Genomic DNA, 16,835 nt, shown 5'->3' with positions numbered 1-16,835 from the left:
ATCGTAATAAATCGACATTCCTCGTGCAAACAAACGCCTCTTCAAAGTTTACGGGAATTAAAAGTATACTCGCGCGCTAAGTTATTATTCGCGTAAAATAATACAACTGTAAAGTTGTCACTGTTAATAAAAAAAGTTAAGTTGCCAACTTCTAGCCTAGTACTTTGTTTACGCGCCGGCATTTCTGGAGCGGAGCTTCTCCAGCTTATTTCACCGCCTCGGCGAAAAATCTCTCTTAAGATCTTCGTCACATTCCGGAGGGAATCCGCAGCTCAACGAATTTGAGAAGAGCCAGGAGGCGGCGAACTTCGCGTAGTTTGTCCCTCCCGGCTTTTGCCCGAAATTCCAGAACGCGATCTACGACCATCATCTTCATCACTGTCATTGCGAAAGTCCGTTCGGCGAGCTTAAAGAATCTCGGAAACTAATGCGGATCTTCGATCTACGTCGAAATATCCCGTTTATATCTTTTATCGATCACTTAATTTTTCGATGATATTATGATATTTCGGGCAAGTATTACGTATATAGTATATAATATTTTATTAAAATTCGATAAATAAAAATGGAGTTTTAATTGTTATATTAATCGCGTCGAATTAAAATTTGGAGAAGAAAAATATTTTTTCGATTCCAATTTTGTCGTTAATAAATTATTAAAAATATGAAATTTATTGAGAAATATATGGAGAAAATATATATGAAATTGGGATTAAAAGCGCTACACCGCAATATAATCCGGAATTAATACTCATAATGTTCGCGATGCGGACAAAAATTTCCCCAATAAACTCACCCCATCAAATATTTACTTTCACCGATGTATGACGCATTTGCGACGTAAAATATTTATTTTGGTCATAAAGAGGGCTTATCGCATCTAACCAAATGGCATTGCGTTAATTATGCCATCAACTCCGCTATATATATATGTATACATATATATATGCGACGAGATTATTTATCAAACGACGCTAATTCTACCATTATTTGAAAATGTGTATAAAATCGTCACGCAAGAGTTCGTCCAATCGTTATTCGCATTATTCGGATCAGTATTATTAATAAATCATTAGCTTTACGACTTAAAACAAAAAACAATTTTTAATCAAGATAGAGGAATTGAGAGAGGAATTTAATATTATTCAGACTCTCAACGTGGTCGCATTGGCAAAGTTAAAAAATGTCATTCTAGTCTATTGGATTTCGAATATAACGTTCGCCGGACAGTCGAATTATCCGTAAGACGTCCACGATGAATTGGTAGATCTGCAATTAATTAGGTCAGGAGCTAGTCGGCTTAACAATTCTGCCCGGATGATGGCAGATATTGAGTGCAATCGAGAGAGAGAGAGAGAGAGAGAGAGATGCTCTGGTAAAATCTTGGTCGGAAGTTAGAATTGATCAAAGACAGTCGCTTCAAATCGCGATATATCATATCTCCGTATCCCCAGGCGGCCAAACGAGCTTTAAAATCCCCCCGAGTTGACTAAGCGACATCGTAGTCTGAGCTTTGTAAGATTTACGAGACATCGCGACCGTGATATATAAATAAAATGATAAACAATGCATCTCTCTTTATGTATAAAACCCTAATGCGTGTGTATGCATGTTAATGTAAAGTAAAATAGATGATTAATTGGCAATTCATGAAATATCATCTTGCTTGAAAATATATTAAAGTAATATACTATATAATATTATAAAATATATAATATTATAATATTTTTCTGTAAAATATAATATACATTTATATAATATATATTATATTTTATATATTATTTATTATAATACTATATTATTTATTATAATATTTCTGTAACAAAGTGTTTTTACTTATTAATTTTATATATAATTCCAATTAATGAATTTGTATTAGTCTAATAATAATATGGTAAAGGTTCGTATTTTCGGTTGTAACGATTTTCTTTTATTATCGAGTGAAAATAACATTTTATACAAATGTATTTTCGCTCTTTCTTCGCAGGATTTCAACTTAGATGCATGCGTGGTTACAAAATACGACGGATCGATTCGCGAGCCGAGAAACTTAGGTTTTACATAAAAGCCCGAGCGTCCCAAAGCAACTTTCTTCTTCAACGTTCATCTTCATTAAAGTTCGAATCCGCTCTGAAAGGCGAAACTCGTAAAGAAATTACTGAGAAACGGGCAGCTCCCCGAAAAGTAGTAGACTGATCGCGAGCAGTGATTTACCGTAAGCCAACTTGTAAGAACCGCCCTTCGCGAAAACGTAGCGTGCAAGATGCATTAACCTACACTGATAACATTCTGCAACGCAAAGTTAGATCGCCCCAAAAGAGATAACTCAGCATCGCGGTGAACAAATGTTGTAGAAACACTCCATATCGAAGAAAGTAATTCGCTTATCTTCAGTTTGGAAAATTCTCATCGATCATATAGTTTCTTTTTTCTCTTTTATATACTATATATTTAAAGAGACGAAAGCAAAGTTCTCCATTTTCCAAGAGAACTTTCCGCAGTTTTCCAAGAGTAAACTAAATAAAATCGAGAAATTTTAGAGAGCTCTTTGTGTTCCCACATCTCTTATATATTATCGATATTTTAAGTCGCACGTCTCTTTAAATGCGCAATCTATTTTCATTTCGAAATACGAATAATATGACATTGCGAGATTTAATAACGCGACCTGACGTAAACGCAATTACAATACAATCCTGGCCTTTGCCAAGAATTCGATCTACTAATCGTTTCAGCCTCGCTCGGGGATGGAGAGAGAGCAAGAGAGCAAGGAAGGAAGAAAGGAAGGCGGTCAGGGGAAAAACAATGCGCCCTTGACCTTCATCGATCTGAACGTACATAGATGATGACGAGAGATAAACATACGGGTCCCTAGGTACATTCCGTTCCTTTCTTCCGCGGCACGCGAAAATACGCCAAGGGAGATTCTATCGATTTCTCCTCGCTCGTCGAGAACTTTCGCGATGCAGCGCGAATTCTAATGTGGCGAGCCGCAAATCGCTATTGCAGTATGAATAATTGTCGTCCCCCGACCGCGAGATGATTAATTCGTCAGAACGAGCATATGATCCGAGAAAACAATCGATCGTAGATACCGCAAAATGTCATCAACAAAATTCAGTTCTCTGTAATTTTAATTTGTCAATCACCTATACGTTTATAGTTATTAAATTCGTACGTTAATTAAAACTACGAATAACATACAGAAATGTAATATGAGAAATTAACGATAAAATGTAGCGATAAATGTTAAAAGAAACGTTCAAATTAATTTCCTAATAAAATAATAAATCGAACAGGCGCTGATATACAATAAATAAAAAATAAAATAAAAATAAAAAATAAAAAATTCACAAAGGCTAATAGTAAAACCCAGTCACAGATATTAGGTGCAATAAAATTATTTTTAAATTCCTCTAAACTTATTTTGTGTATAGAAGACAAAATAAATATAAAAGAATTTGAAAATAATTTTGTTGCAGCTAATATTTGTGCCTGGCTTTTATACTAGCACTTTTCGTACCTAAATTTTCTAATAAGAATTTGAAAATATCATATATAAAATTTGTTAAAACCAATCGTGCATTATATTGTAAATTGTAAACTATGTCGCGCGATGCAATTGTCGCAATAAAAATGCGGAAAGCCCGTTATATATATATAAGAGTCGCTTTAATCTTCCTCGAATATCGTTTGCCGGTGCATTTCAATTAATTAAGGTCAACTCGCCGCTCCTTTATTTGTGCAAAGACGATATGTGACAATGTGCATGCAACGTTCCCAGTATTTTCGTTCTCTCGTAATTTTCTATTTCGCGAAGATATAAATTGACAAAAGAAAATTAAATCTATCCTATCGCGAATAATATAATTTGTCCTTAATTGTTCGAAAAATTATCTCGAAAGAAAATTAAAGCGTCATTAATTCTCTTTCGATTATACCAGAAGCTCGTTACTTATTATCTAGAACTTGCACAGTAATTGTATGATACAAAAAAGTGTATAAATAGGAAAAAATCTCGATTTATGCGTATCGAAATTTTGTCTCGTTAATCAAAAGTTGAAGAAAATTTTCGGCGAAATTGGACGACTTTTCTAACGAATCGGTTGTGAAATTCATCGCGAGTTGAACAATTCTGGTTGTTATCGACGCGTGCAATAATTTATGGTGCGGTGTGCACTTACACCGCGGTAACTCTCATAGTAAATCATCGCATGGATCGCGCCAGAATTAGCGCCTCCCTGCACCCAATCCCACATACAGTGGGCTTTCAGCCCAGCTTCGAAACTAAGTTTCCCTTTAATTAGGCGGGAGAATGCTGTCGCGCCTGACGCCCGGTAACAATGCAATTATGATAACTTTTGCCCCCGCGCGAGCAATTTTACGCGTGTCGCTTATTATCGCCAATGCGCGAAACACTTCGAATGCGACGATAAATTTCGCGGCAGCGATAATTCGACGCCAACAAATTACTCTGCTAATTATCTCGCAGTTAGTCGTAAATTTATAATGCTTGTTACAAAAAAAATAATACAATAACATCAATTAATATTAATATTATTATTTATAATATATATATATATATATATATATATATTTATTATGTATATTATATATTATATTATTTACGATATTCTTTTATTTTCAATTAATCGCTCAAAATGTCAGTAACGCATTTCTGGATCGAAATTTATATATTTTTCAAAATTCTGCTTTTGAGAGACGGAGAATTTTGTTGCGAAATGTGTGCTTTTTGGATTTTCAATCTATATAGCGCAAGTTCGAATCTCTATATGCGACATGATACATGCGCGACACGTTTTGCTAGTAGTATATGCGGCCAATTTCCGCGGCAAAATGCTAAAGTCACTGCATGTATATAAATGCGCAAGGTTACAAGGCATACATGACGGGCTTGCAGGAAAACCTTTATCAAGGGCTTCTTGCATTACTCTCGTGGTTGTCGGACAATTCATAAAGCCATTATTATTCATGTCGTTTTATTTTCTTACTCATAAATTTATGCATGACGATCTCGAGACGAGATCTCGTCAAATTGTCTTCGGTTCCGAACGGATTGTGTCTCCGGTAATTGAAACTGATCCGTCGGTTGATTATCTTAATTTGATTATCTTATTGAACCGGTTACATTGATGGTCTTGATTAATTAACTACACATCGGCAATATCGTATCTCCCTTTAGATCCTACTATTAAATTACATGATAAACTTAGAGGTGTAAAAATCAATAATTTTAAATTGAAGTTTATTTACTTTCGTGCGTAATAAAAATTTCAAATTTATAAGATGCTTTTAATTAAAAAAAATTTTTTTAAATAATAAATCTTTAAACAAAATTGCAAAACTTAATAAAGAGAGCCTTCCAAGTATTTGAAGCTCTTCTTTAAACTTTTAAACTTATACACTTACATTACAAGGTTCAAGAAAGTTAAAGTTAATTTCAGAGAGATTAAATATAAAATCAAACTTGAATACTTATTCAAATTCAATTTCTAATGTTTAATTACTAATAAAAGATCAGTTTTAAATTTAATAAAGAAAATATTACCTTATTTATCTATTTTAAATACCTCGGTAAAGAATTTATCGAATATTAAGACGAAAGACACACAACTTAAATCGTTAAATCATAAACTGTTGATTCATAAACTATCAGTTCGTAAACATGTTTTAACGCACAGTGAAGCACATTAAGATATCAACTCGAAGGCAAATATTCAAGGGATAATAGCCTAATAAGTCGCGCCATCATTATCGATAAAGTATAATTTGCTCATAATTTTCACTCGTCGAGAGGAGGAAACGCGATGTCACCTCCTGCGATGGCAACCTCGAAAGACACTTAGACGACCTTTCAGAACCTCGCGCATGTCGTACCTTTGATTTTCCAAAAGGACCAAGATACATAGATCCGATCTATCCGATCGATGGCTCTTTGCCGATGATACGCGAAGGAGATGCTCCTAAAGTTGAGAAGTGTCTCCCGATTGAATTAACCCGGATGGAAATGTCTCTGAGAGATATATATTTCCCCTTCCTTCTTCCCTCCCTGTCTTTCTCTCATTCTCCCAACATTTCGATCTCGCAGAATACTCTGAGTGCTTGACTGATGTAATTTTGGCCATTTTGATCCGATATTGCATCGTTTGAATTCGACTGAATACGGTTTCGACTTTTCGTAAAGTGATCAGAATGGTTGAAAGATCATCAGAGAGATAATAGTTATTAGAACTGCTTTGATATCACTAATCGTTGGTTCAATACAATATAAACCGATTAAAAATATTTTAATATTATTATTTTATTAATATTATTTTATATAATATTATATAATATAATATTATTAATTTTATATAATATTATTATATATTAATATTATTATTCTTGATGAAGAGACTAATAGTATTAAGATATCTATCTAAAAATTTATTTAATGCTCTCCGAAAGAAAACTGTATTCATTATTTAAGAATTCCTTTAACTGATTATAGAAAGAACGAGAATCGGTAAATGTAATTAATTTAAGAAAGCACAAGCATTAATAACTTTTAACTCGCTGCAAAATTGCGAGAGAGATGAAGGAGCCCGGGCAAGGTTTCCATTTACTTCAACAGTGTCCGTTTGATAAGATCTTGCACTTTAACAATCGTTAAGCTAAGTAAGATTCGTAACGCAACTTTCGCGACATCTTGACGGAGAGATAGCTCGCTGGAAAGCCAACCGACATTAATTTACTTAATTAATAGCTTTTCAAAGAGACGTAGCACGAATAGCTCGTAGTGCAGCAACGACGTTATCGTCGTGTACGTCACGTACGTCGTCGATGCAGTTCGAGTACACGAGGTTATAAAGGCTCTTTTGATCGAATTAACTCCTCGGCGAACGATCCCTATCTCTCCTTCGACGAAATGTCTTGATCCTGCAAGGACGCCTTAAACGACTTTAAACGGTATATATGTATATCGGCATATATAGTCTCGAACTAATTATATAAACTTTTAATGAAATTCGAAATGCTAGGAAACGTATATCTCGCGATAAAATAGTCGATTAAATTTGCGCATTGACAGTTAATCGTACTAATTACGTAAGTAATCTTAAATAAATAATTAAAACTTTCAATAAGATTTAAAATTAAATATTATCTTGAAATAGAATTGTCGAACTAAAAGTGGGGATCGATCGCGTTCAACTAATTACACGACAATAACTTGGAGCTAATTAGACAAACTTCGTCAAGCGTTCGAGAGAGAGACATATTTTTCCAACGATTGATCCAGTAATTTTTTGCAAAAATCTTGTAATAAAATCGCTAATAAAATATTTAAAGTGCGCGCACATGTTATCTGATTTTTTAAATAGCTCTACAAGATTAACGAAGTTATAATTATACGATGTAAATTTAACCGTGCCCATAAATTACCAATTTCTCTCGTTAATAGATAAAAGCACTCTCTCGACAAATTGCTAATATCTAATTGTCCGTTCCAGACCTTACGCGGTTACTAATAGTGACACACGCGCGCAAAACGATTGGCAGCATCAAAGAAAATAATTTACATCTACATCACGATCCGTGCAATTCAATATGCAATATTGGCGACAATAAAGCATGTCAAATGTAAACCGTGTACACGACGGGTGCTCGAAACGACATTTCAATTAATTGAAAATTTTTGAAAATATAAAATAATATCTCTGTAATATAATACACGCGTTATAATTGTAAATATACGACGAAATAAAAACATTTAAACGATGCGTTTTTCTTTTTTTTTTGTGCATGATTATCAAAAGATTCAATGTATCTTTTAAAAGAGATTTTTAATTTTATTTGCGTGTATTATTTTTTTAACGAGAGAACGGATTTTCCGTGATTTGTTTATAATGGAATTATGTTCAAATCGATCGCTTTTAAACGAGCGTAAAATCGGACTTACATATCAGATTTTAAAATCGGACTACATATCAAATTTTACGCAACTGGGTCAGAAACAATATATCTATCATCCTTGTAGAAATACATTTTTTTTTTTTCACGATAGATGAGATCTCTGATTTGACAATGACAGTTCCACTTCGCAAAGTTCGATACTTAACAACTGTTATTAATACAACGTTACTAAAGACAATAATTTTTTGCTACGTTAATCTTTTTACACAAAAATATCATTACTGAATATATTTATCAAATTTTCTATTATATATAAATATATAATAAATGAAGTAATCAGTTGTTTGTATCAACTATATCTTTTTTTGATTTTGTTAATTATATAAAATAATAAAATCAAAATATTCATCGCAATAATTTAGCAATGCAAAATATGTTCTATAAAATAATTTGTATAACGAGAAAATAATCGAAATGTTAATATCATAGGTTACATTTATGATAAAATATGCGATTTCAAATTTATATTCATATATCTCGTAGAATTAAGTTTCGTTTGCATTGTGCCAATCAAATCCGTATATATTATCGCATTCGAAACAATTTTTTAACCGAATATAAAATTACCTGAAGATATCAAACGCTTTTACCTACTCATTAAATAATTATTTCATCGGTAAAAAAAAAACAGATTTGAAAATTAAGTAAAATGACATCACGAAAAAAAAAAAGAGAAATAACAGATTAATAAAACGAATTCTTCGGCGTAAGTTGAGTCACGCAAATGACTTCGAAATTTAGTGGCGAAATTTGGGACAATCGATATACGCCGGAAAGCGAAACATTATTCCAAGTACGTGGGAAAACATAACGGCGATAGGTCACGAGAGATTACGAGGGCGATGTGTGCGCGTAACTAAATCCGTCCAACTTCGTCGGGGTTTGCCGTTTTAAGCATTTGCTTATACCGCGTACGCGCACTGGATTGCTCCAAAGTCTCTCGGAATTGCTCTCTGGGTGAACGTAAGTCTCATCCGATGCGCGGATTAGAAGCGTTTGAGGCACCGCATAAGAATAAGAATTAACTTTGGGCGAGAGTAAATTTGAGAGCGAGCTCGCATAGTTTTAAACTTCAACCATACGCGAAGAGATAAATGCCAGAAGTGTGCAAATGCCTAGAAGTGATGCGTCATCTCTAACATTTCGGCTATTTTAGCCACGGGTATCAATAACTATTGACTGTTGGCTCATGGTATTTATTAACAATTTATATGTATATATTGATCGAGAATTGCATTATTAATTCCTCTCGAGCTGACTTTTAGACTGGCGAAATTTCCGCATCTTCTACTGCGATTCTGAATGCAATATATTTTGGAAATATATTAATAATATATATTCGTGTTTGATTTTGATATAAATTTATATATTAAATTATATATTATTGAAAAGATCGTCACAAAATATTTTATTTATAGCATCCTGAGAAAATAAAGAATTAATAAATTAATGATTTAAATAAATTCATCTTCGTATCAATTATTTTCTTCAGAAAAAAATGCTAAAATTTATTTTATAATGCGAGAATAAATGTATAAAAAAATATTTTACATAAATATGCAATATACTATAAAATACATTTCTTTTGAATTATTAATGCAATATCTTTCGAATTTTTTCGTGAGCTTGTGGAAATATTTGCCGCAGCTCGAGAAACAAGAGGGAAACTGCATTCCATCGCGAAAAACGAGCATTTAAATCTGTCGGGGAAAAAAATTGCCTCAAAGTTTGTGGAAGGCATCGGAACAGAGAGAAAGAGAGAGGCAGCAACAAAACGGTCCGGTTAACTTTTCAATCGTGCGCGCTCGCTGCGGCGCGTTTAATTAAAATTTTTTCGCCCACCTTCGTGGAATTGATATTTCACTGGTGAAAAAAAATCGAGGCGTCACCGCGGAATCTTCCGGTCCGCGCCCCCGTTCTTTCTTCCTTTTTCACATTTTCTCTTTTTTTTTTTTAGTTTGCAGAATTTTTTTGGTCACTAGACTTTTTTTCGCGAAAGTTCAACGCGCGAGTAAAAGCGTGCACGCGCGGCTGATCTAAAATTTAAATCTCTCTCCGCAGACACAGGTGGATCGAAGATTTTAAATCTCTATTATGTACCTAAACCTTTGAAGACTCGCAAAATTGCTCTCTCGCGAGAGAGAAAGGAGAAAGAGAGAGAGGAAGAGAGAGAGAGAGAGGCCGAATAAACCGATTTGCGATAATCGAGAATGTAAGAGAGAACTTGCCGAGGATATTTCGTGTCATTTTGGTAGGGTAGAGCATCGATCGAACATGACCACAGACAACATTGTTGTTGTACGTGAGTTACCTGGAATGGATTTAACCAGTTCCAGTCGTTTAACGCTAGATTGACCGTAGCGGTTACTTTGACGCCGAAATATTTTAATCAAGCATATCAACCTGTGTGGTGTATTTTAATTATTATTAATGACGCAAAATGCATCAAATATGCGTCAAAAATCACGTATATAAATATCTCTCGAGTAAATTTCTAAATAACGTTAAATAAAAATAATAATTATTTGGATTTTTTTTTTTGACAGAGATAGAGAGAATATTAGTTAAATATATATATCAATTAAAAAGTATTTTATCTTGCATCATATATATTTCTCAAAAAATAATTATCTTTTCTATTCCCCCGAAGACGAAAAAGCCCTTTCATCGCTCTTTCGGAAACGTATTCGAAACGCGTCTTTCTTACAAATCATCGACCTCCCATATATCGCGTCTCAGCGATGATGACACAGTCCTTATAAGCCGCTTAGCTGGGCAAAAATCTTCGCTTCACCTTAGCCTTTACTCTATTTCCCCGTCTCACCAGACAAGAACTCTCCGATCCTTTTCCCATGGGGTTTTTAAAGCCCATTACACCACCCTCGCCCCTTTTATTCCCCTCGCGACTTCGCAAGTAAACGAGACGAATTAAATGTACGAAGAGATTCTCAACAGATAAGGAATTAAGGCCTTGCAGTGAGACTAAAAGTAATTAGAAAATGGAGTTCGAATTTTATACCTTCTCGCGATGTCAAACTACAAATACGAGCGATATATAAAAATGTAAGATATTTTCTAGAGTTAATAATTTCCAAGATGTAATTATAAAAGGAACAAGATAAATTAAAATTAAAAAAATATATATATATCACATATTTGCACAGAGATTCGTATATATAATTCTTAAAATTTGCCAATTTGACATATTTAATTATATTTTAATTATATTTCGATTCGCAAATAAGTTTGTGGAAAATTTCAGAGAGAAAAAAGACAAAGGCAAGGCTTTCTTTTCGAGGGAGTATTAAAATGCCCATTGTAAAGAATTAATTTCCGTGAATTAACCGTTGTGGGATGAGAAACTTAACTTCAAGATGAGAAAGTGGATAAACATGTTCGTATAGTTGAACCGGTTCTGCGCGAAGGTTGATATAAACTACTTCCTCTCTTCGGAACGACCCTCTCGGGAACAACGTATTATTCATTTATTCATGAAGTGCATAAACGGCCGATCGGGACCTTTGCAGCTAGCCTTTTTCAGTTTAGTCGCTAAACGCGGAAGGTCGCACGCGAATTTAATCGTGCAATAAAATGACGCAAGGTCCACATGGTGGTTACATAATTAATTACGGCAAATAAAAATCTCATTTCGCGCGTTATTACGAATATATTCATATTCAGTCCACTGATTTAACGATTCCGAGAATTCATGAAAGTTAATCGATATTTGATCCTTTTAAAAAATAACAATGTTACGCGTACGAAACAAGAATAAAGGAATTATTTTTTAATTGTTTTTTGTGCGTGTATTTTTCTCGTTATATCGAATAAAAATATAGATTCATTCCTGTACAACTTTTTTCCTCGATTAATTTCTTTTTTCACCTAACTATACTAAATACATTAATTATGGGTACCTTAGTCATTAAGAATTTCGCCGAATATTTGCCAGACATGCATCGTTTGTTTACTATGTAAACGTTAAACACAATTAATCGTGAAATGCATATATGCCGAGCGCATAAATACACCCGCGATATATATATTGCGTAAAACAGTACGCGATTCGGTAGTATTATCGCAAGCTCTCGCTAAAATAATTTTCATGCTCCGTGGCATTTAATTAAACAGCCGACGGGATTGACATGAGCGTCACATTTAAATAAATGATTGCGCTTCGTGCATAATGAACCAACAGCGACATGTACAATAATATCCGTCGCACGTTTCAATTCGACTAATTAGAATAAAGCCGTCTAATATATACGAGCCTAATTTTAAAATACCGAGACGTAGTTAATACATATAATAATTAATTACGGCATAATCAAATAAAAAAAACGTGTTATGTGTAAAGTATATTAATTTCGTCTCTAATTAAACTCTTTAGTTTTAAAAAAAAAAATCAGTTTGGAAAAGGATATGTTTGTGGAAAAGTAAATGTTTCAATTGGGTCTTCACGATCTGCTTCACGATCCTAACTCGAAATTTCCAACTAGTTCAAATAGGTAAGTAGGTAACTAGTAGTTATCTATTTCTAACTAGTGTGATGTAACTTACTGCTCGTTACGTATGCGATGCACAGCCAACATTTAAGTTCGATACGTACACAGTTTACCTTCAAAGTAAAAACTTTGAAAACATATATCTTGGAAAAGAATAATAATACCCAACTGACGTAATTTATTTCTCTTTACACGTCAAAAAAAATTATTAATAATGTACGAATAAGTGGAAAAGAAAATTTTGATTGTAACGATTCGAAAATATTGTCACAACAATAATAATTTAAAGAAAGACGACAAATTTTTTTTTTATTCGGAACTGATACGTCTGGTTTGAAATCCCATTCTATACTGGTGAATTACAAATTTCGTGATTCGCGCGCGATTCGCCAATCTCCGCATCGTTCGAAATATTCCATTGTGAGTGAACACGATCGCAACCGACGCGGTGTTGCGGTTGAACTTCGTCGGCAACACCGAATCGCCTAAATCACCTTGATGAGAATAACGCCGCCGCCACCTTCCGAAGTTGCGAAACTGCGTGGGCGAAAGCTGGTTCGGTTAAAACGGCTGACGTTTAACTCATTAGCAATTAGCAATACTCTTGGATTAATTTCGAGACGACATTCAAGCGGAAATTAATTCTTCGTCGTGCATCTATCATCTAACTTTTCATTAATTAAATGATACAGGAGTGAGATAAAAGACAAAAAAGCAATGTAAAAAATTTTGCCAAGAAATATGTAATTTTAAAAAGTTTAACTATATTGCCAATAAATTTTTTAATGTTTCAAAAATTTTGAAAAAATTATGCACACTTTAATATTAAATATATATTTAGAAAACTACAATTGAATCACGGATTCGCGTTATTAGAAAAAAAAAATTCAGAATTACGTATAAGATATTAATGATTTTGCCTTAAATCACAAATTGCAGTGATACAAGTAACGATGCTCCATCGTGTTTCGCATAATTACGTACGCGAATATCGATTTCATCTTACCGAGCAGATTAGACCAGCAGCTGGTCCAATCAATCTCCACGGATCTAAACGGGGACAACGATTGTAAATTGGAAAAGTTAGACTAATCTGGATATCGCGCGTCGCCACAATTGCGGCTCGTTAGAGTTCGAGAATCGTGCATTCGGAGTTCGCGCGAGTTTAAGTGCTCTCACCCCGAAGCGCGGCTTCGAGGCGATTAACCGACCAGATGTCAACGTGCGAGAACAACATAGCAGTGTCACGGAAACGCGACATTTGCATTGTGACGAGACAATTAAACTAATCCTTTCGATAAATATCCCGAGGAATATTTGAGAAAAGTTAAATTAGAGATAAAAGAATGAACAAAGATTTACTCTTGCGCGTGAAATCGATTTTGAAATTGTTGAATAAATTATTTAGAAACATTTAGGACATACGTTTCTAATTAATAATAATAATAATGCATATATATTATTTGCTAGACTGAATAATAATATATATTACTTGCCATAATATTAAGCTATGCAAATTTGTTTTTAAATATATAGCTACTTTCCTTTTAGTACTATACCAATATTAAATAATTATTTTCATTGTTTCTTCAAAACTCTGAATTCTGCTCACATTTAATTATTTTCTTAATGTAGTTTTTTTTTTAAGTGAGCTAATATAAATTCATTATTAATAAATAAAATATCGTCCAGTCACTTATAATATGATATTCAGCAATACGATGCGAAATTGTAAAAGAACCTACATTAAACTGCAATAAATATAGATAATACCTAAATTATAGCAGCGTCCAAAATACACGTGAGCGATTCAAACGCTGATAGAAGATGCATAATCCATTCTCTGCGTCCGCTTCCTGAATGCGGCAAATTACTCAAGATATATGTTGCTAATTACGCGGAGATTAAACTCAAATTACGTAACCTAACAATAGGCGGCAACTTGATAACCCGTTATCAGGGCGAGCGTATTAAGGAGAAGCACGTTGAATTATCCGGGGATACGAGAGAAGATATTATCCTCCCGAGACATTCTCGAAGCTCTCGCATCGTTGCATAGTATATGTTAATCATTTTAACGCGGATATATAGGAAGCCATCGCCGTATCTTTCGTGTACCGTAAATTGCATTAACGTGTAAATATAAGAGGTGCACATAATGATGTACAAAGAGAGAGATTGTTAAATTATTTATCCGATTTTACTGAGTAAATTTACCTCTTCTTTTGCTCGGACAAAAGATAATATTACAACAAAGGTGCATACAGTAAGTTTGTATAAAGAAGAATAAAGAGAGAATTTGAGAGGCTATCTATGATTCAAACAAACGCGATTTGTAACATAACGTTGAGATTTGAAACGTGCTCTCTTGAAACAATTTAAAATTTGCTAATATAAGCATAAGCAGCAAAGTGAAACGTCAGAAAAAGACTTTAATTGATTTATCGGATAATTTTCGCGAAAATCTATTACTTGGAGGTATAAAAAATAATGAGAAATCTTAAACGCGATGATTTATTATACAATTATCCATTATCACGTATTGATTAGCTGTTAATCCGAATCATATATTATTACGCGATCAAGGTAAAAATTAAAATAATTGGCCGATGTTATTTCCATATTTCTCAATCATTATTAATATATGTATGTACATATATCTATATTTATTTATTGCGGATAATTTAGGAAAAATCTATTTCAAATCGAGCAGCACTGCGACATGTTTAATTAAATACATACATATATAAGAAATAGCGATTACGGTTTATTGAATATTAAATTGTACAAGTATTTTACAATAATCGCGCGGGCTAATAAATGATAATTATAATAATTATACATAATGATCGAATATTAGCAGTTATTAGCCTGCGCGATTAATTATTTTAAAGTGCTCGTGTAATTTAATATTCCGCGTATGTATAGTACGTAAAATATAATATTTCGGCAATATTTCGAGACAAATGTATTTCTTATCGACTTCTTGACGATTTAAATTCGAATTGAGAACGTGCGAGCAAATAATTAAATTGCATAATCGAATATTTAACAATAAGCTACGTGATACGACAATTATTTAATAAATAATTAATTTATACTGCAAAATGTTTTAAAATAATTTAAGATTTCGCGTCTATGTATATGTCATGTGTAAAATATTTCGGCAACCAAACTGTCAATGATGTGGTATTTATACCTTGATGCGGTTTAGTGCTATTGTTGGTGTGTTTTTATTGTTGTCGTTTTGTTATCATTCATATGTCAACACTCGAACAGGAAACTAGTGAAAACAACGACAAATTTTGATAATCGTCGTCGCGCATAATTTCGCCTTTGTACGATAGAATTGTTCGATCGAAATTTATCGCGTGAATAATCTCGGCAACGAAATATTCCGTGAATATTTATCTTCAATTTTAACTTTAAATTATTCATTTGTGTTATAACGCGAGATAGCAAAATTGCCATAAAACGCGCGAGCGTGTGTTCTATTATTTATTAACAGAAATAGCATTGCCATTGCGAATAGTGCGTACATTTAGTCTCATGATTTTTTTAATATCGCGCAAATTGTAGTTTTCGCATTGTGCTCGCTGTCGCGATGTAATAAAGTGCGCGTCGATTAATGTTGGGTATGCCGTGCAAAGTGTCGCGCGATCAGCTGATCGTAAAAACTGTGCTTTCGCGAGTGCGCGCAAGCAGCAGTAAAAGATGAACAACAAAAAGAGAGATTTCTAAAGAGCGGCAGCTGCATTTTATGAGGTAAGCAATTTATACAAGTTATTTAATATATGTTTTTACTTTTTTGCAATAAAACATTCGTTTATCTTCGGAATGGTGATTCAATTTGTATTATTGTGTAATATAAAATACATATGTAAACACATAAACTATTATTATTTTAAAATGTTCGCTTAAAATATTTATATAATAAAATATTTACAATATTTATATAAATATATAGAAAATGCTTTAAGATTGCCTTTGAGATTTATTATTTAAATTGTTTACGTAAAAATGGAATCTTTCATTATCAGATTTTATAAAAATTTTGTTTTCGGAAATCGTGTAAATTTTTAAATATCTGGAAAAAAAACGAAAAATAAAAATTTAATCATAACTATTTTTGCAAGTATTAATTATTTTGGATATTGCTTTATAATTAAATATATTTGTATTTTACAAAGCTCTCAACATTGTTATATTACAATTTTGCCATTGCACAACATATCGGTGAAAGTAAATTATTTTACGTTTTATATATTAGTTTCTAAATAATGGATTTTGCGAAAATTATATGAAATAATTTTATTAGAGATAATTTTAGATTAGATGAGCAATTTTATGAGATAA

General features: G+C 33.1%; 1 protein-coding gene across 1 annotated transcript in view; it reads right to left on the bottom strand.

Moving 5' to 3' along the window:
• LOC145945899 (adhesion G protein-coupled receptor E3) overlaps positions 1–16,835 on the bottom strand; it is a 79,206-nt gene that overhangs the window by 49,356 nt on the left and 13,015 nt on the right. The gene's annotated exons all lie outside the window — the stretch shown is intronic.

Source organism: Prenolepis imparis, unplaced genomic scaffold, assembly GCF_030444845.1.
Source record: "Prenolepis imparis isolate NDT839.2.m4 unplaced genomic scaffold, iyPreImpa1.0 SCAF_15, whole genome shotgun sequence".
Lineage (NCBI taxonomy): Eukaryota > Metazoa > Arthropoda > Insecta > Hymenoptera > Formicidae > Prenolepis > Prenolepis imparis.
This window is presented reverse-complemented; position numbering and strand designations above follow the sequence as displayed.